We start from the raw sequence: 20,101 nt of genomic DNA on the forward strand, positions 1-20,101 counted from the left end.
AGGATGTGGAGCCGTGAAGGATGTCATACACAAGATTTTTGTCCTTTGATCTCCATTTCTTGGAAACACCACTTTCCTGCAACAGTATGTGTGTTTGGCCTTTTATCTATGTCTTTCCAAGAAGGTCGTCTCTCCAGTGTTTACGGCTTGAATTTCCCAATGCACGATGGTGTTAGCCTTTTCCTGTGATGTCATTTCTAGCCTAGAGCACATATAAGGAGACTTACCAGAGCAGGATGTCTTCTCTTAATTTCTGTCGCATTTATCATCCATTCATCAACCTTTTTTTACTTACATGTTTTCTCTGTTTCTTCACCGGGATGCCATTTGAATTCTTCCCGCAGAGAGATCTAATGCAGGGGTCTTTCTCAACGCTAAATCGGGGGGCTTTTGGTGTCATTTTTTTCCAACTTCTCCATTAACAATTAACTACAATCATGAATTCTCCAAATTTCTAAGGGGGGTTTTGATCCTTTTGTGCCTTTTCCCTCCTAATTGGGACTCTCTTAAAGAGGCACTTGACGCGTTTCACATGCACATTTAGTGCAGGTTGGAGCTCTGGTTAATGCAAGGAGTCGCCCAATCTTCAGGCAATTATGAAGAAAAATCAACAGACCTTCTAAGCGTCCAGTCCATGACAGATGGAGGTGCCAAACATCCTTAGGTATGCAAACACCATGGATCTTTTTCAGGACCTGGCATTGGGGTTACAAGAACAGCGCCTTGAGGATTTGGCATCGAATCAGTCCATAATTTCAAAGCGAACAGGTATCCCAGGAGCCCCTTCCAGGGCCCCATGTTTTTTCTGGGAATAAAAAGAAGTCAAGGATATTTTTGGATTCTCCACTGGTGCATTTTGCTTTTCACCCTCCACAGTTTAATCAAGATTGAGTAAAGGAGGGTTATCTCTAATCGATTGCCTTACTGGACCTGCTTAGGCCTGGGCCACTACTTCAGTAATGACATTTGATGCTTGAGTGGAGACATAGGAAGCCTTTGTACTTGCATTTAAGAAGAAGTTTGAGCATCCAGATGTGGACGAGTCTACTGAGGAAGCGCTGCATGATATCCAGCAGAAAAAGAACAGATGTATTCACTTATATGACTTAATTTCACACTTTAGCATTGAAACTACCCTGGCTGAAATGACTTTTTTTGTCTTGGTATGAAAGAAGAGATTAAGGACGAGATGGTTTGTTTGCAATGTCCTACTTCCTTTTTTGATCTAATTTATGTACCTCTATTAATTGAACAAGCATTACAAAAAAGATGAATAGAAAGGAGGAGGTCTTGAGGAAGTATTCTAATTTGTTCAGAATTACGTCATCTGCTCTCTCTGAGTTTTCATTGGCTCCGTGTTTCAAGCAGAATCTATGCAAGCAGCGGCAAGCGAAGAGGTCCTTTAAGAGAGAATGAAACTTGAAGGACTTTCAAGATCTTCACTGTGTTAAGTCCCTGAGATTCAAATCAACAAGAAACTCCACTCCTGGAGAACTGGAGTCCTACATTCACTTGAGATGTGGGTGCAATTTTGAGATACCGACTATACCGATCATGACTACAGAATGCCAGCAAAGAGTTGTGGGCCGCAGCATCAAAATGGAGGAAACAGGCACGGTTGCGACCATATGATGGGAAAAAAATTATTGCATCAATATTATTTTCTAAAAACATAGAAGAGTGCTACCACATTTTAAAGAGCGATCCACTTAAAATGGCAAGTGAGCGTCTAATCTTTTTTCCCTACTTATTCTTGTTCAGACACTTTTTGTTCAAGTCACTCAAAACAAAAGTGTTTCAAGAGCATGTCCTTTTGTCGCCCCTCATCAATGGTCCTATCAGTCACTGGCCACTGGCCTCACCTACAAGGATCCCAGTCCCTCACCCACTGACATAAGTCCCTCTCCCCATCCTGTTTTTGACTAGGATCTAAGAATTGTTCAACTTAAATCACCTAACTTACCCTACTTGCATGGCCATCGCTGCTCTCATAACAAAGGTTACTCTACGTAAAAACACAGTGAGTTATTTGTCACCCGAATTACTTCTGGACACTATTTTGTGTACTGAGATCCAATTTGCAAACATACACAAGATAATTCAATCTACAATCTTAGATTTCTTTGAGATTTTAGAATGGTTGACAATTTATCATTAGGATTATGGGTAAGTAGCCAGATATGAGGAGTTTTGAACTGAGGCCAAGTTGAATTTTATATGCTACTGAGCAATCAATACCCAGTAATCAACATGTTGTTACTTCAATAGAATGTCCCTATTCTTAAACCAACATACAATAGATTCAGGGCAGGTAAGGTTAAACATACTATATTTACAAGCCAACAACTTCCTGTTAGACCAGTCCACTGACTAAAGATGTCTCTCCATGCCACAGACTATTCAGGTTAAGTAAATGAAAACTGTGCACCCCAGTGGAATGAAATAAAAGCAAAATCCTTCAGCACTTACTCCATAAAGCTTCTTGACAGATCGTTAGACACATCTTGTGCTTTCCATTAAGTAAAACAAACATTCCCTGTATAAGATGAACTTCAATAAATGTTCAATAAACAAGTGAGACCAGACTAACACATTAGAGCCCACAGCAATTCTAGATCCATATGGAAAGAGTGGCCAAACTCCACTTGATTATGTGTGTCATGCAAATAGCAGGAATGAGCAGAACAAATGCTGATGACATAAGATTGTGTCTGTCCACATTATGAGGTACTGGGTTCATTCCCCTTTGTGTCTCACTGGAGCCCCTGCGCACACTTAAATGGCGGCTCACTATTCGATATCTCGTCAACGCTGAGAAGTTGCCAAGGAACGGGTCATCCTGGGGAGCTTTTGAATTTGAACCACTCTCAAGTTTGCTGGGGAGCAAGTGCTGCCACAGAGGTTTGGTGCCCCATTTGTGGTGACACAGTGATCAAAGAAAGCACATGGTGGACTGGAATTGCCCATACGTGGGTCCCATAGCTCTCTATGGCTACTTCAAGCCGGACCTCACTGACGAAGCTCAACAAGGCCAAAACATATCTGGAATTGTGGTGTTTTCGCAGAGGGGACGTGGCCTCTGTTAGCCAGGAGTTGCCCTTCTGGCTGTGTTGGTCTGGCCTTTGAAGAAGGGTGACATGCCAAATGAGCTATCTTGGAAGGGTCAATGTGTGGCCTTGTTTTTGGGTCCTGTCATCATGAATGGGACCACAAAATTAGCCTACATCCGGGCCCTTAGAATCTGGCCCATCTGGCACTGGCAGGGTACCTGGAATGTGAGCCCAACACTGTCTACTAGGGAGGTTCATAGACTGGTTTGCATATGGTTGGTCCCAGTCAGTCATAGGAGGGTGAGCAAAAAATGATGGACTAGAATGTGTCCCGGAGTAGTTCCGAGTGGGTGAGATTAAGTCGACCATACCACCCATTAGTGTTTGTTTTTCTCAGTGAAACACACGAAGGGCTTGTGGGTACGCCAAGTCATGAGTCCAGTGCTCACTGTGTCCTAGGATTGAAGGCGCACTCAGAGATGAGGCTCGTAAAGGCTGAATCATGTTGGTGTTTGCTTGTGCTTGTTACCCGTGGCTAATATCAGTTCAAGCATTTTATCCATCACTTTTTTGTTTTTCTTAGAAGCTAGGGTGTGGCTCCTGGGCGGATTTAAGGATTTAGGGCCCTTTCTCACTCAAATTCACACATTAGTAATTTCTCATAAGGTATTCAAGATTCATGCATTTAATGATTTTAATACATTACATGTTCTAACTGGTCTAAAAAAACAACAACCGTGAAAAAGCTAAGCAGGAATACAGGCATATTCTGATGTTAAACAGAGAAACATGGACGACTGTGAGCAATTCGCCCTGATCTGAAGACCCTGAAATGAAACCACAATGACAGGAGATAAAGAACGAAGCTTGGGAGTGTCCAGGTCTCATCATAGGACATAAGGATTGTGCAATTTTGGAGAAACACTGCAGGAAGCAGTTTAAAATAATCTGGAAAAAAAATATTTTTTACTCACTATGGTTTGAAAGATTGCAATGTCTGGAGTCTGACAGGCTCACCCAGCCACATTTTTTTCTGCTCCGTTACAACCGAAATCTTTGTTCTTGTAAAACTATTCAAAGCGTGTTGTGACATAAATAAAATACGTTGCACTTCCTGATTACCGTACAACCGTTGCTATTTTTAGGTGGCATGTGGGAAATTTTCAAGGCATGATGATGGCTGTCTAGGCACTAAACGCCAGGGGCAGTGGAATGCTCCTGAGTACCTTATGAGTCCCTGAGGTATCACAGTGTTGACCCTTTGACCCTCAACAGCTTTTAAGTGCTCCTAAGAAGCTCGATGAAGGCCAAGAACAGGAAACTACACCTGCTGTACTCATGACACAGGGCCGGATAGGCCTTTTCTTCTACTGGGCATTTCCCCAGTGGACTGAAGCCGGGGTTAGAAAGCCCAAGGCCGCCCCCGGTGCCTTTATTACTTTCCTTAGTTAGCTCCCAGCAGCAGGCACCAGGGGAAGGGAGGTGGGGAATTGACGGGATCAGGGCTTTAAGTGGACCGGGTCTCACCGGTGCTGAGCACTGGCAGTTTTTTGAAGGGGGCTTTGAAACGGGTCTCTATCGGGCTTTGTTTTGTGCCCTGACACAAGCGGTCCGTTGTTTTCCGGACTGCAGTGACAGCAGGCACATCAATGTGCGCGTGCTCATGCTGCTCCCTTCTCCTTAGTAGAGAAGTTATGGCACGCATGAGGTCATGCCAGGTGAGCGTTGTAGGGGAAGGAAAATCCTTGCTTCTTGCATCGCCCATGTGTCTGCTTTTTAACCCCTTGCATGCTCGTGACAGAACCATTCTGTCACGAACCACGGTGGTGCTGTGCTGGTGACGGCATGGTTCCGTCATGGCCCGGCCCCGCGCCTGCGCGGTGCTGATTTTGCGCCTGCGCTGAGGGTTCAATTAGGCGGGCAGGGCCGTGACGGAACCATTCCGTCACAAGCACAGCGCCACCGCGGCTCGTTTCGGAGTGATTCTGTCACGAGCATGGTGGCGCCGCGTGGACTCCCCCTCCCCCTATCGCTGCGGCGGAATTACCGCCACAGCCAAGGGGTTAAAACGCAAGACCCCGAGCGCTGTTGCGAGTGAGGGGGGCCCTATTGAATAGCCCACACTACAAATTGCTGCTTCTCTTTTTGAAACTCAGGAGCAGCAACATTGTCGTGGTGTCACCAGGGCAAGTGGAAGCTTTTTCAATATTATATACAAGCCATAGTTGCTGCTTATTTATCTTATGCAACTAACAACCATTGACAAAGCCAATCGTTCTGACTTGTTGTAGGTCTGATGTTACTTGTTGTATCATATATCTGGATGCAATGACAGAAACAGCAAAATACAAGTTGGGTGGCACACTATGCTAAGCACAGATTTTTAGTTTACGTGTTTTTAAGCTACGCCCACGGCCCTTTGAGAGACCCCCAGTTTTTTCTTCCCACTTAAAGCCCTGCGGGGGAGAGGGAGGCGGGAAGGGAGAGGGAGAAAGACTTGTCTCTTCCGTTGCAACCAGTCCAAATTAGTGGGAAAGACTACAGGCTCTTTGCTTTATTTCTGATTTTAAAGGAGAGGTTCTAGGCACCATGTACACCGGTGTTCCAAGCTCACACGAGGAGTCGTTCAAAGCACACAACGCCTGCAAATCATGTGTGCAGACAGAACATCTTAGCAGTAAGGAGGCATTTGTAACCTGAGGTGGAGATTTACTCAATATTACATGAGGGTCTCTGAGGGTCTAAATAAGCACACATTGCCACTGTAGTCCCCGACATTGCAGGAGAGTATTTTTTGTGCAGGCTTGCTCCCTGTGGAAGAGCCGAACGCTGTCACTCACAGTGAAGTTAGCCAATGGCTGAAGTGGGCTGACCCACTGCCCCATGCTCTATGCTGTAGTGGGCGGAATAAAAATGTGAATGACACAACAACAGACCAAAGGAGGAAGAGGGCTGGCTGAAAACTCCTGTAGGTATATTATAAATAATTTTAGTAACATTGAAAGGGCTAAAACAGAAGATGAACCTTGAAATAGGAGCCTACAAGCAGCTCAGCCGGTTATCATCAAAGCCACCAACTGACAAACCGTGTTGCGAGATTCCTGGAATTGTGAACGTCAGAGTAAGAGTACCAGCACGAAGGCAATGCACGCATATGTGACTCAGCAAGTTAAGAAGATCACGCAAGGCATTCACATACCTTACTGCAAAACTGGATAAAATCTAAAATTACATTCCTCCAGCCCCCAAAATAAACAACAAAGAAAGAAGAAACAAAGGGAAATAAATATAATAAAAATTACACACTTTACCCCTTGGTTATGGAAGGAGCTCAATACGCGCCATCATCCAACGGCGCTAAAAACAGAAACTAGTCTTCTTGCTTTCTGCAAAAAATTGAAGACTCTTCTGTTCTAAGTTCTTCGGTTCTTTTTTTCTTTTCTTTCAGCAATTGCTTGTTTTCTTCTTCAGTCTGTCCCTGGCGCCGGGAAACCCATTGCGGGTAGCTGTGCGCAATACAAGTTCAATAAATAAATAAATAATAAATCCACCAGGTATTCGAGTGACCTTGGTATTCTCTTTCTATTAGTGACTTCTGTATCATCACTTTTATTAGCCATATATCCCGGACTCTGAGCCCATGTCTCCACAGTATACTCATTATTGCCAACATTAGGTGAAACACTGGTACACACACTATGGTGCGGGTTTTGTTGATTTATTATTAATTTATTCTTTATGTTTTTTCTCCTTCGCGCCTATCCACTCCTATATTGGATTTACACTTATCCACTTCTACATTGGGTTTGAAAAGATGAAGCATCCAGTCTGGCACCAGTTTGTAATCAGTTCAATGTTCCACCAAAAGTGTAAAAGGAGAAACCCCTGTTGAGGTTTGCATTGTATAGTAATAAGACGAGAATTTCTCTCCTAAAAATTTCCATGACCTCAAAGTAAGTGAGGGAATATATATCTTAATCTTATCGAACACAAATTCAGGAGCTAGTTCATTTATACTTTTAAACACCACGCAACACATCTTGAATTGTATTTGTTACTTCACGGGGAGTCAGTGGAATCTCTTTAACAGATAGATTAAGGAAGGTATTATAAGGTGTTAGTGTTTGAAAACCTTCCTACCTCTACTAACTCTTGTAATCAACCCATTTGATTGTGCACTATTGAGAGCTACTGTTAAGTGCTTTATACTACAGGAATCCAAAAACGTTGTTGTGGTAGAAACAAATGGAACTGTATTGTCAGAGACCAGATATAGTGGTAAATCTTCTTGAGGAAAGACATTGTACAAAAAAATATAAATACTCAAAAAAGTTTAGGAGTACTTATAAAAACACATCTGTATCATTTTGAAAGCATCTTTATTCTACAACTCAGACATATTTACCAATCAATTCCTCTCTCCACCTGTGCCTATCAACTCCCACTAGATTTCCATATACATTGAGGAAAGGATCAAGACATTTACCCCAAATCAAGCCCCTACAGTCCCGCTCGCCCCTAGCCCGCCCCTCCCCCACAGGAAACTCTCGCACTCACTTCGCTTGCTCGCTGCAGTTCAGCTTTGATATCTCCATGTCAACAACAGTGGGCAGTGCAGTGGATGTTAGTGGGTGGTGCGAGTGTAGGGAAGTCAGCAGTTACCCCCTAAATAAAATGTAGGCAACTCCGATTATTATCGTTATTCTTTTTTTTTTTTTACAAACTAAGCACTGCTTGGCTTTTAGGCTGCAAATGTATACCTACCATAAGTCTGATCATTAGAAGCAACCACCACTACCACAAACTTACCCTTAGCCCTTAAGGGCACAAACAATTAGGCTGGTCAAAGACTTACATCTAGATTCATCAAGCATTTTTGCAGGCGCAAACGGTGCGAATCGCTGAATTCGGCCGTTCGCACCCGCAAAAATGGCATTTGGAATTCATCAATGGGTCATAACTCGCAATTTGAAAAATCGCAAAAAATTGCGATTTTTCAAATTGCGATCGCATTTAAGGAATCTCAATTTGAGATTCCTTAAATGATATTCATGAACTATTAAAAAATTGCGATTTCGCAATTTTTTGCCGCTATTTACCGCGAAGTCTGACTTCGTGGTAAATAGCGAAAACTGAGAAAAATGCACTTTTGTGCATTTTTCTCAGTTGTATGTTACACAAACACATGTCCTTTGTGCGCAAAATAAGTCTAAATTTACATTTCAGGGGTGCTACAGGGTGTCCTTTGGACACCCCTGGCACCCCTGAAATCGCATCCTCATTTGCGATTAGCAAATTGCTAATCGCAAATAAGGAATAACTCCCCATTCATTCCTATGGGCCTAAGGCCCATAGGAATGAATGGGGAGTTATTCCTTATTTGCGATTAGCAATTTGCTAATCGCAAATAAGGAATGTGTAGGAATCACTATTTATTATTTGGCGATTCCTACATGAATCCCGTTTTGCAAGTCCTTAATAGCGATTCCTTAATAATCGCTATTAAGGACTCGCAAAACGGGACAATGCTGAATCAGGCTGTTAGAGCCCAATTTAGATGTTGGCGGATCTGGTCCCGCCACTGCTTTTTGAACAGTATTCTTGCCTGCCGACTTGTCGGTCCACCCCCTGTGTTTAGGTGTTGGCGGGCCTCTGGAGGGAAGACTGATGGAGTCCCGCCGCCTCCACCACTGCTCCCATGTCAACGACCTCAGAGGCAGAAGCGTGTGTCGCAGAGAGTCTCGCTAAGAATAGCGGCGTCCCGATTACGATGTGCCTTTCCATTGAGGCAACTGTGGCAGGAACACGTCCATGGAAGAAAAAGAGCTGAAAACTTACCTTTTTCCTGTTTTCCACTTCCGTTTCTATCTTGAACCTCATTGGCGAGATCATTCCTGTGCTGCTGCTACCTCACCACTATGCTCAGCAACCCTGTTGTCGCCGCATTCAAAGCTAGGCTTCTTTGTCACTCTTCTTCCTATGAATCGTATGTTAATATTTACTATTGTCAAATGTAATTTAAAATGCTCTCACATGCAAATTTTTGACGAGTCATGCATAAGTGTTCATCTTAAAACTTATTGTGGTAATATATTGATGCTCTAAAAAATATTTATTTGGTAGTGGTGGTTTTGGGTGTTGTACTTGTTTATGGTGCCTGCTCTTAAAAAATGAAAAGTGAACTATAAGGAAAACTGGCTGCATTTAAGGAAAAAACGACTGCTTTATTTAAAAACAATCACGGACATGGTGGTCTGCTGACCCCAGCAGGCCACCATCCTCGTGATTTTGGCAATTCCTAGTGGGGGTCACAAATAGTGACCTACCTTATTAATATTAATGAGGTAGGTTGATTTGCAACCCACTACGAATCGCTATATGAAACTCTAGGGAGTTTCATACATTTGTAAGAGCGATTACCTAATTGCGATTCGCAGAAAATGCAATTAGGTATTCGCTATTACACATGTTAATACATGAATCCTAAGTCTTCTAGACATGTAACTCACTGGTAGCAAAAAACAGGAATTTGGGCCTGATTCGCAAAGGTAAACTTACATTTTTGTGTAAGTTTACTATTTTTGGTATTCACAAACTACAAATTTCATTTTACTAATAGTAATTTTACAACTGTGGAGACTCCGCACATAAAAAGACAGGACCAGCCTATTTTTTATGTGTTTTAGTTCTCCGTCCCAACTGCGGAGTCTCCGCAGTCGTGTAATTACTATTAGGAAATTTAAACTCTTAGTTTGCGAATACAAAACAAATTGTAAACTTACACAAAAGTGTAAGGGTTCCTTTGTAAATCAGGCCCTATACTGGTAATACCAAACACAAGGAAAGTGACCAGAAAGACAACAGAAACAGGGTTGTACATATCACTCCTACATATCCTAGCTCCCACATGTTAGTAGTTAATAATCTTCCATAATGAGAAGTTCTACATCAGGGAGTGTTTTCAGATGTCCTTGGAAGCACATCTCCCTGGATGGTGATCTGGTCATCTGTTCACACAGAGAAGCATGAGAAATTGCACTTCATATTGAGATATGCATGAGAACAGCAGTCTGAGAATTCTTGATGAGAATATGTCCACGTATATAACTTACCAACCTATTGTATTTGTCTTCTATACTTTGTTAGAAGAGAGGCAACACTATAACTCATTAGTAAAGATCAAAAGCACAAATGTGTAGTGTAGTCACATGAAAAATGGGACCCTCTCTATGTTTAGATTAATGACCAGGGGAAAGAGAGAAAATCGACAATATGAGCATACAAAAATCCCCCCTTGGCCAGTTCCTACTTACACAACTTGTATCATCAAGCAATTTTATTCACCTTCTTAATAGCATAGGTAAGGCAACGACAAAAATTTCATTTGATATATTTTGTTTATTTTTCTTTTTTTAAAAGTGTATCAAAAGATATATATATTTTTTGTATTATATATTTCCCTTTTTTTAAATCATTTTTTGTATATACATCAAGTTCATAAATATCATTCTCAATTCAGTTCAATTTAAAATTGTAGTACACAGTACCATGATCTTCACAGAGTTGTTAGAATTTCAATCATTTATATAAAGCAAAAACAATATATCCCTGCCATTCACACATCACCCAACAATCACACTGACACATTCATACATTCTCCACATTTATTCCAATCCTAGCAAAAGGCTGATTCTAAGGTTAAAGTGACACCGATGTCATTTGTGTCTTGTCCACGCCAGGTCTACGCGCGTTTCGGTGGATTGAAACCACCTTCCTCAGGACCAGACAAGAGAGAGTATTGACTCTCTCTTCCGTAAGTGTGTGCAGGGTACCTGAAATTACAAACAAAATATAATATACCCATGCCTTAAACTAACAAGCATTTACAATGCAATGGTTTTGCCTTTGGAAAAATTAGAGCTATTGGCATTGTAAATGACAATTTGTATTTGTGTTGGTTTTGAAAACAGATAAATAAATGGCATTGTCATTTACATTGCCATTAGCTTAATCTCTGCAGTCACTCTCTACTCTGCGCACTCTCTACTATGCGCACTCACAACTTCACACTCTGGGCACTCACAACTTCACAATCTGCACTCTGCGCACTCACTGCTCTTCGCACTCACAACTTCACAATCTGCACTCGGCGCATTCTGCACTCTGCGCACTCATTACTCTGTGCACTCACAACTTCACAATCTGCACACTCACTACTCTGCACACTCACAACTTCACAATCTGCACTCAGCGCATTCTGCACTCTGCGCACTCACTACTCTGCACACTCACAACCTGCACTCGGCGCATTCTGCACTCTGCATCACAGGGAGCCTGTGGTAACAGAGAGCCCCAGATTTAAGCATGTGTCTCTAGTGAGGTGCATGGAGATTGCCCTTTCCCTTGCCATCCTCAGCTGTTTGTGGGATGTACATGCCCCAACTGAAGTAAAAAATAGCCAGTACAGTGTATTGTTCTCTCTGACCTTACACGCTGTGAAAGTTGCGGGAGCGCCGCTATGACCTCACAAACGAAGTAATGCAACGTTTCGTCTGGGTAATACCCAACTGCCGGTACAATACACCACGCACCTCCTCTGACATCTCCAACAGCAATGGAGGGCATTGTTCTAAGCATATGACATCACAAACAGGCGTGGGTATTAGGCGGTCTAAGCTCGTGACATCACAAGCACCAGTTGTAATGGAGCATGTTAAGATCGTGACATCACAAACAAGCATTACAATGAAGCGTTCAAATCTAATGACATCACAAACAGCCGGTGACATGCACCGTTCTAAGCTCATGACATCACAAACAGCTGTTGGAGTGACGCGGTCTAACCTCATGACATCACAAACAATCATTACATTTAAGCGTTCTAACCTGATGACATCACAAGCCGCCAATGGAATGATTAATTCTAAACTCATCAAATCACAAACAGTTGGAAGGGAGCGCTCTAAGCCTAGAACATCACAGCCAGTCGGCGGTACACTGTTAGTCTGACCTCACATAGCCAGTGTAATGCAGGGTTGTAAGCTATGACATCACAAGTCATTGGAATGTAGCATTCTAAGCCTATGACATCAGTCATTAGAATGTAGCGTGCTCAGCCCATTGCATTACAAACGGCCACTGTAAAAAGGTATTCTTCGTTTATGACATAACAGCCAGGCTACTGCAGAGCCCGAGGAGTGTAAAAGCCGCCACGTAGTGTATGACTGAGAAAGACAAAAGGGGAGGGTCGTCCTTGAAACGCTTGCGTCTTCCCTAATGACCTCATGCTCACTGGCCATGCCCCTTCTGTAATTTCCGAAGGTGCACCTCTAGCAGGTGATGTTTACACGGAGTGTTGGAGCAGACCGGAGCAGGACGGGTGGAGCGACGCCACTTGCTGTGCAGGGGTGATGCCCAGCAGGTTAACAACCGACGGGGTCCGGACCGGACTGCAGATGATTGTGACGTCGGCAAGGTGAGGTAAGGTCTTGCTTCTAACTTTGGTTTTAAAGCATCCAATTTCTGGGTGTCCAGTGACCAACACGCGCTCCCCATTTATATATATATTTTTAACTTTGGGCCAAAAGCAGGTCTGCGCACGAGCTGTTTTCTGGACTTATAAACTCTGGGACTTGCAGGTTAGACACACGCACCTGCCCGACGGGTTAATGCGCCACCTCGTGGGCTCCCTCTCCAAGGGTGTGGGCCGTAACCTGTAGGTGACTCGCAGCTCCGACAACAGGTATATTGTCACACTGAGCTATGTTAATCTGATTGGCCCTTACAGATGCACAGCATATACACATTGCGACGGCAGGTTGTGCATTAACCCGCTAATCTATTTCACCAGAAATGTAACCTTTAACTTATAGGTTTCACAAAGATCCCTATAGATTTATCAACGCACTAGAGTGATCCCTATAGATTTATCAACGCACCAGAGTGATCCCTTTATATATATCAGGCCCAAGTTATCCGAATCGGATCGGACCCTGCGAGCTCCCGTTAGACCGAGAGCCCTGCATGTTGTGCGTTACCCCGCCCGCCCTCTTGAATTGCCGAGATGGGGGTCGTTTCCCGTGGAGGTTGCACTGGCAGTAGCCGGTGCATTGATCCACCGAGCATCAACCAGGAGCTGCTGTGCCTGGCAAGGAGTGAAGCCGTTAACGAGGTTCCTGGCAGGGCATCGGTGAAACGGAGAGTGGCCGAGACCGGGTCTGGCAGGAGACAGCGCCGCTCCGAGACAGCCTCCCGCTCAGATGGCCGTGAATGTTTAATGCCCGGCCGTGGAGGGGGCAGGTTTACCGCAAGTTCACCTTTTAACCCTGCGGATTCCGATCCCGGTGCCGCCGGGGTCAGGTCTGCGGGAGGACATGACGAGCGACGAGTGAAGGTAGGAGACAGGGGGAGAGAGGTTGGGGCAGGAAGGCAGGGGAAGAGAGGAGGGAAAAAAAAAAAAAATCGACTCACCTGCACCTTGCGACGGCGGCACTTCTCCGGTCTCCCTCTTCGGCATGGGAGACCGGCAACGTCGACAATCTCTCTGGCACTTCTCCGGTCTCCCTCTTCGGCATGGGAGACCGGCAACGTCCTCCGCATCTCCCGGGGTTCCCTCCAGGCCACGGGAGCCCCGCGGGCGCCGCCATACTTCTTGCCGTCTTCCTTCTTCCCCCGGGCTGCGGGGGGCGGGCACTTCCGGCCGGCCGCGCTAGGATTGGCCGGCCGGCCAGTCACGGGGCGGGAAACGGGGGAGGAGAGACGCAGAAGTGCCGGCAATGCCGGACCAGACTCGGGGGCGTTCCCGGCGTCGCGTGACGTCGGCAAAAGCCAAAGAATGTCAGGAACGCCCCCGTGTCTGGTCCGGCATTGACGGACAGGCCCCTCATCCAATGGCTAGGCTCCATTTACGGAGCCAGCCAATGAATGACGAGGGCCGACCCAAAGCACACTACAGTTCTCATCAGGTTTTCGCCTGCGCGAAAAAGATGCGCAGAGCGCATCTTTTTGGCGAGGCAAAACCTAAAAAGAAGGACAAGTGATTAAATCACCAACATTTAATGCCACAATTACATTTTTACATCGGCTGTGAAACACCACATTACACATAAGGTGGCTGAGTAAGGAAAGGTATTATATTCTCAGGGTTTGTGAAGTTCCTAATGAGTTGAGATACTAATAAGTACTTGGACTTAGTTGTTAGCAGTCAGGGACACTAAGGGGCATAGCATGGGTACTATTAGGGTGACTACAGACATGTCACAAAATACAGAGGTTATTAACAGTTATAATCTCACCTTAAATTCTGATGGTAGCCTGAACTATCTGGATTCTTTTATAGATAAATATAAGTTTATCTTCAAAGTCAATTTAGTGAGAAAATAAAACCTAAAAGGGAGAAGGGAACTGTAAGAGTTGGAACATCTATATGTAACTTTGTTTAATTGATGGGCCTAAGTACTAACATGAAAAGCATTCTTACCCCCGAGTTATATCATGGGTACCTCACACAGGTAATGTTCCTTGTCTCCAGTTGCAGAGGGGAGGCAAGCGATTCGTGGTATAACTTTCTTGAAGAGACGTCCTAAACAGGGTAAATTCAAACTAAATCATATTGCCCTGTATACCTATTGTTTGCATATAAATTACCCAAAATTACATTTGTAAACTGACCTGTTATTTAAAACGGTGAGGTGTACTTTTCAATCCTTTTTAATGTGATGCCTTTTTCAAATCGATTTAATTCCTCTCTTCCTTGGTAGCTGCAGTCTATAATGGAAAAACTATGTATTGATATTCAATCATATAATGTTCTACCTTGCTCATTGTTATACGATCCCCTATTTCCAATCCCTTTCCTATGTATCCTCTATCTCTAATTATAGCCATATTTTCTGACATATGTATAAAAACGTCACATGCCAGTCAGCGATGAAGCTATGAATGTATTATAAACAACCCCCAACTGTTAACCACATTTTACCAATGTGCCGTGTCAAGTATTTATTTAATGTCCCAGACCCAGCCTGATAAAAAAAACAGGTGTCCTACCCAGTGAAAACAAACTCCAAGTCGAACTTAGTGTTATCGGCAGTAATCTCACTCTGCTATTTCACACTAACATTAGCATTTTATTTTAACTACTGGCTACCGGTGCTCAACCCAGAGAGATACAGTTTGTTTACATAGGCAGCACTCGCCTCCTATGATGTTCATTGCTTGCTAAACGTACCTTGCTGTGTTATTTTTCCAAGTCCGTTCGGTCGTCTTGCCTCATAACGCTCGTTAGGAACTGGCCAAGGGGGGATTTTTGTATGCTCAAATGTGTAGTGTATACATGAAAGGTGGACACACTATTGTAAAAATTAGATACCAATAACAAACCCAAGTATTGTACAGAATATTGTATAGCTTTGTGCAGAAGCATTAGAATCATATGACATGGCTTGAAGATCATATGCATAGGTCATCTAGGAATGATCAAATAAGTAATAATGGTGTACATATAACATTCTCTACATGAGAAATATTTTCTCCAACACCAAGCCTCAACAAAAGTTGCATTATTTGCTTAGCAATATTACGACAAAAATATGTAACTATGTGATTCTGTATCAGTGGGTTGGTCAAATCACAAGCGGACTCCCTTTTCTATAGCTTGTACTTCTTACTTCCTCATGTGCTTGTGCTAAAAGATTCAAGTACCCTGAAACTTCCCTTGTCTCCGCTTTCTTCTATAACCTTATCAACATTGGTGACTGAGACCACCTTGTCTAAGATGACACTGCCCGACTCTGGATGCAATGATTTTACTGCCCACCTCTCTCACTAAATGCTGGGCATCAGACTCCACCCTATTTCCGTTTCATAATGATATCTATTGATTACAAACAACTTTCCACTCCATGGAATGAATTCATTTCCCTCTCTTCATTCATCCTTGGTTAGGCAGTCTCAGATACAAGTCCATCCTATTACTTACCTGTCCCTATTGTGCCATCTGTTGCCATGGAACATAAACATCTGTAATCCATCACTAGCTAGGTTATATTAAAGCGTTCGTCCGAAAAAGATATGTAAGATGAGTCATGTTTCCCTTCTCATTAAAAAGACCAATGCTAATCATGAGTTGGCGTGAAAATTACCATCAATACGTGGACCTCTTTTTCTACTTAATATTATTGAAAGATATGCTGCAAATCAATTTGTTGACTACAGCGAGAAAAATCATCTGCTGAGCGACTTTCTATTCGATTTCCGTAGTGGGCACAGCATTGCTATCTCTCCAGAATTGTGGTGGATACTGTGCAGATCTTTGACAATGGTCATTCCTATTAGACCGTCTGACTCAATCAGCAGCTTACAAAATGCTAGATCATAGCACAAATCTTAATTCTCAACAATAAATTAGGGATTGGTGACACATTATCTGCTGGTTTAAGACTTACCAGGTAAAGATTCCATGAGGTCAAGATTGGAGAAAGTCTACCTGAACCCTCTGTAGATCCATGTGGGGGTCCCCATGGATCTATACTAGTTTATATTAGCCCTTTAACTCATCAGCCTATATGTTGAATCTCTTGACAATATGCTGATCAAGTGTGTGATTTCCTTTACCAATGTGCTAATGACCCTAGGCTTTACCCAAGGATGCACTGTGAAAAATCGATTCAATCTTTGCACACCTTCCCGTTCAAGGTACAGGCACGGATGGCACAGAGACATGTAAACTACTACTTTAGAGACATTTATTAATGTTGTCCTATATTTACAGTTTTAACATAGTAAAACTCCAGAGTGAAATGCCTCTTGGCAGAAAGCACAAAGTGCATGCCAGTTTACACTTATAATGCACAAGTTTTAAAAAGCAAAAGAACATTTATATTAGGAATTCGTCTCAGAAGCCTAGCAAACAAACAGAACAAGGATATCCACACATGATGGCTCTCTGTTAGGAGGGTGATCTCTTGAGCCATTTTCTTCAAATAGATTACTGCACTTTCAGGGTGTGAAATGGTATTTCCTGCTTGAAAATATACAGGTCTCAGCGGAAGTCCCGTCCAATAAAATTAAAGTGTGTCACAGCTTAATGACGTCACTGTGCATCCCTCAGCACAGCTCACCTGGCATTCAGTCACTGTCCCTCATCTATGTCCTCGTCGGAGGCTCTGGTTTCTCAGTCGCAGCTGGTTGAGCACGTTGTGTTGCTATATTCAAGTTAAGGTGACCATTTTCACAGTTAGCAGAAACGTGGCTCACAAAAACACCACGGGCTGCACTGGACAATCCTTCCACGATGCCAACCAAAACCCTACCACAAGAACGTCAATTAGCCACCCTAAATTTACTTTGGGGTGCAACACAGACTGTACTCTTTCACAGCACGCGTTTAGTGTCAGTTACGCTATAACAATAAGTATTTTCCATATTCCGTGACCCGCACCCCTGACATCCCTTCTTGAAAGGCTGATAGCCTCATACGTTTTTTTTTGGTTTTTTTTACAATAAAATATTGAGTTTTCCACCGTAATTTTAGTATGAAGAAAAATTAAAGCAAGACTGATCCCTACTGGCCGCGGGCGCATATTCCATGCTACCAAATGACTACAAAATTGTAAAAAAAAAAATTGAGAATGCCCAAGGCTGTAACTTTCTTTTATGATTGAAAAAAAAATCGAAATAAAGACTTTTTGAATTGACTACAAAATAATGTAAGGCATTTAATATTAATTTAGTACATCACAGAGTTGATTGCAATAGCTTTTTCAGACAGTAGCCACCAACGATGCATTGTATACAGATTTTTTTACGTGAACTATTAAAATTGTATACCTTGAAACAAATATAAATAACTATTTTTCTACAACAGTACTTTATTTTAGATAGTTTTAATAAGTTCTTTGTAAAGCAATTGATCTTCTGTTTCCTTTTTCGCACCGAGCTTTTTAACACTTCCTGCAGGCGTCCGGTTGCCGCTTGACGTTGAATTCATAAATACAGGAAGGCCTGGCCCAGAAATGTTCTTGAGTAGGAGGACCCTGGTCCTGGGGAGAGTTGAAAATGTATCTGGCATCTTACGGACTTTTGCATAGTTGATGAATCCTCTGAGGAAGAGTACAAAACCAAACACAAGGAAAACCCACCAGAGCCAGTGCTGGCCATCGAAATATCCAGGGAAGTAGGTGGGAAACCGAACAATCAGAATCCACTTGATGAGTGAGAGGCCAAATCCAGATGTTGCCCCATATCGTCCGGCAGCTGAGGTGGTGAGGCAGGAGGAGAGGAAAAACCCAATCCAGTTGAAGAGGAATGCCATGAAGAACGTCAACATGAAAATCCCATCCATGCCTGTCCTCAGCTGATCAGCATCATCAAAATTATCCCGAGCAACAGAGTCATCCTCTCTCCCAGGACCCAGAGGGACAGCGGCTTCAATCTTGTTTCGTTCAGCTTCATCATAACTTGGGAGTGAGGTTGCAACATTGAACGAAGGTGGTTTTGGAAAGCCAGACTCGTCTTTATAATCGAAAAATGCTCCATTCTCTCCGGTAAGACTGCTGTGTGGCGGTAGGGCATCGGTTCCTGGCTCCTCTTCATTCTGTAACTGCTGGTATCGGCCGCTGCTGCTGGGATCCGCCATGACGGTGCTGGAGTCGAAAGCGCTCACGGGCAGCCGCGGGAGAGGCAACAATCGGGACAATCCGCCCTTAAAAGCGCTCCGGCCGCCGAGGGTCTCCTTCCCTGGAGGGGGTACTGGGAATGGGGAAGCCCCGCCGCTGGGGGGCTCGGGTCGTGGTTCTGTCTGTGTATTACAGTCACGACCTTCCGCCTCCCCCTTCCTCTCTCTGTTGCTCAATGGAGCAAAATACTACCACCCTCCTCTTCTGTAAGGCAACTTCGCTGCCTGCCTCAGCAGACGTGTCAGAGGCGGCCAGCAGCAGCAAATGGAAACGCAATCCAATGAACAACTGAATTTCTCTTTCTTTTCCGTTAAATAAAATAAGGGGTTAAGGGTCCCTAAACAAAACAAAGGTTACAAGTCCTGATGTCTATCTTCAGGAATTCAAATCTGGCCAAAATATTGTAACACCTACTAAACCCTTAGTCTTTATCCTTGATTCCAGATTTGAGTTGGATTATGTATCAAAGCGATGGGCAAGAGCGCTCAGTATCCACCCACATTGATTTATGGCAGGAGACATTACTTCCCAAGACATCTTTGAAAAAGCTTTAGAGTAAATGCCCCACTACGTCTGCACGCTGCCGGGTTTCCCTGGAAGCAAACACCAAACAATTCCCCAATATCTGTTAGCACGAGCGACAGTCCAATGGATTTTGCTGGCCCCAGAAGTGAGCTTGTGCCCTCTTGACTTTCGAGGAGGGTGGTATGGGTGCATAGAATATGAGAACCTGGGTCTGTCATGCCTAGAATTTGTCATCCTGCTTAAAAGCCCTATGCTTAGAATGCGAAGGCATTCATTCTCTGGCAGCCTGGTGAATCCTCGTTCTGTCATCTTTTCGTGTAGGCCTTACTCTGCAATCTCCACTTTTATTCTGCAAATCCTCAATTTTACTCTGCAATCTCCACTTTTATTCTGCAAATCCTCAATTTTACTCTGCAATCTCCACTTTTATTATGCAAATCCTCAATTTTACTCTGCAAATCTCCACTTTTACTCTGCAAATCCTCAATTTTACTCCGCAAATCTCCACTTTCACTCTGCAAATCTCCACTTTTACTCTGCAAATCTCCACTTTTACTCTGCAAATCTCCACTTTTACTCTGCAATCTCCACTTTTACTCTGCAAATCCTCAATTTTACTCTGCAAATCTCCACTTTTACTCTGCAATCTCCACTTTTACTCTGCAATCTCCACTTTTACTCTGCAAATCCTCAATTTTACTCTGCAAATCTCCACTTTTACTCTGCAAATCTCCACTTTTACTCTGCAATCTCCACTTTTACTCTGCCATGTCATGACACGGTCTTCAGCATTTCTAGTACATGGGGACAGAGGACAGCACCCTTCTCTGCTGGCACCAACATGGTTTT

The 20,101-nt window shown here is 43.4% G+C and overlaps 1 pseudogene; it reads right to left on the reverse strand.

Moving 5' to 3' along the window:
* Positions 1-17,925: 17,925 nt before the first annotated feature.
* On the reverse strand, positions 17,926-18,734 carry LOC147684676 (NEDD4 family-interacting protein 1 pseudogene; annotated as a pseudogene).
* Between the last annotated feature and the right edge of the window lie 1,367 nt (positions 18,735-20,101).

Source organism: Lissotriton vulgaris, chromosome 10, assembly GCF_964263255.1.
Source record: "Lissotriton vulgaris chromosome 10, aLisVul1.2, whole genome shotgun sequence".
Classification (NCBI taxonomy): Eukaryota; Metazoa; Chordata; class Amphibia; order Caudata; family Salamandridae; genus Lissotriton; species Lissotriton vulgaris.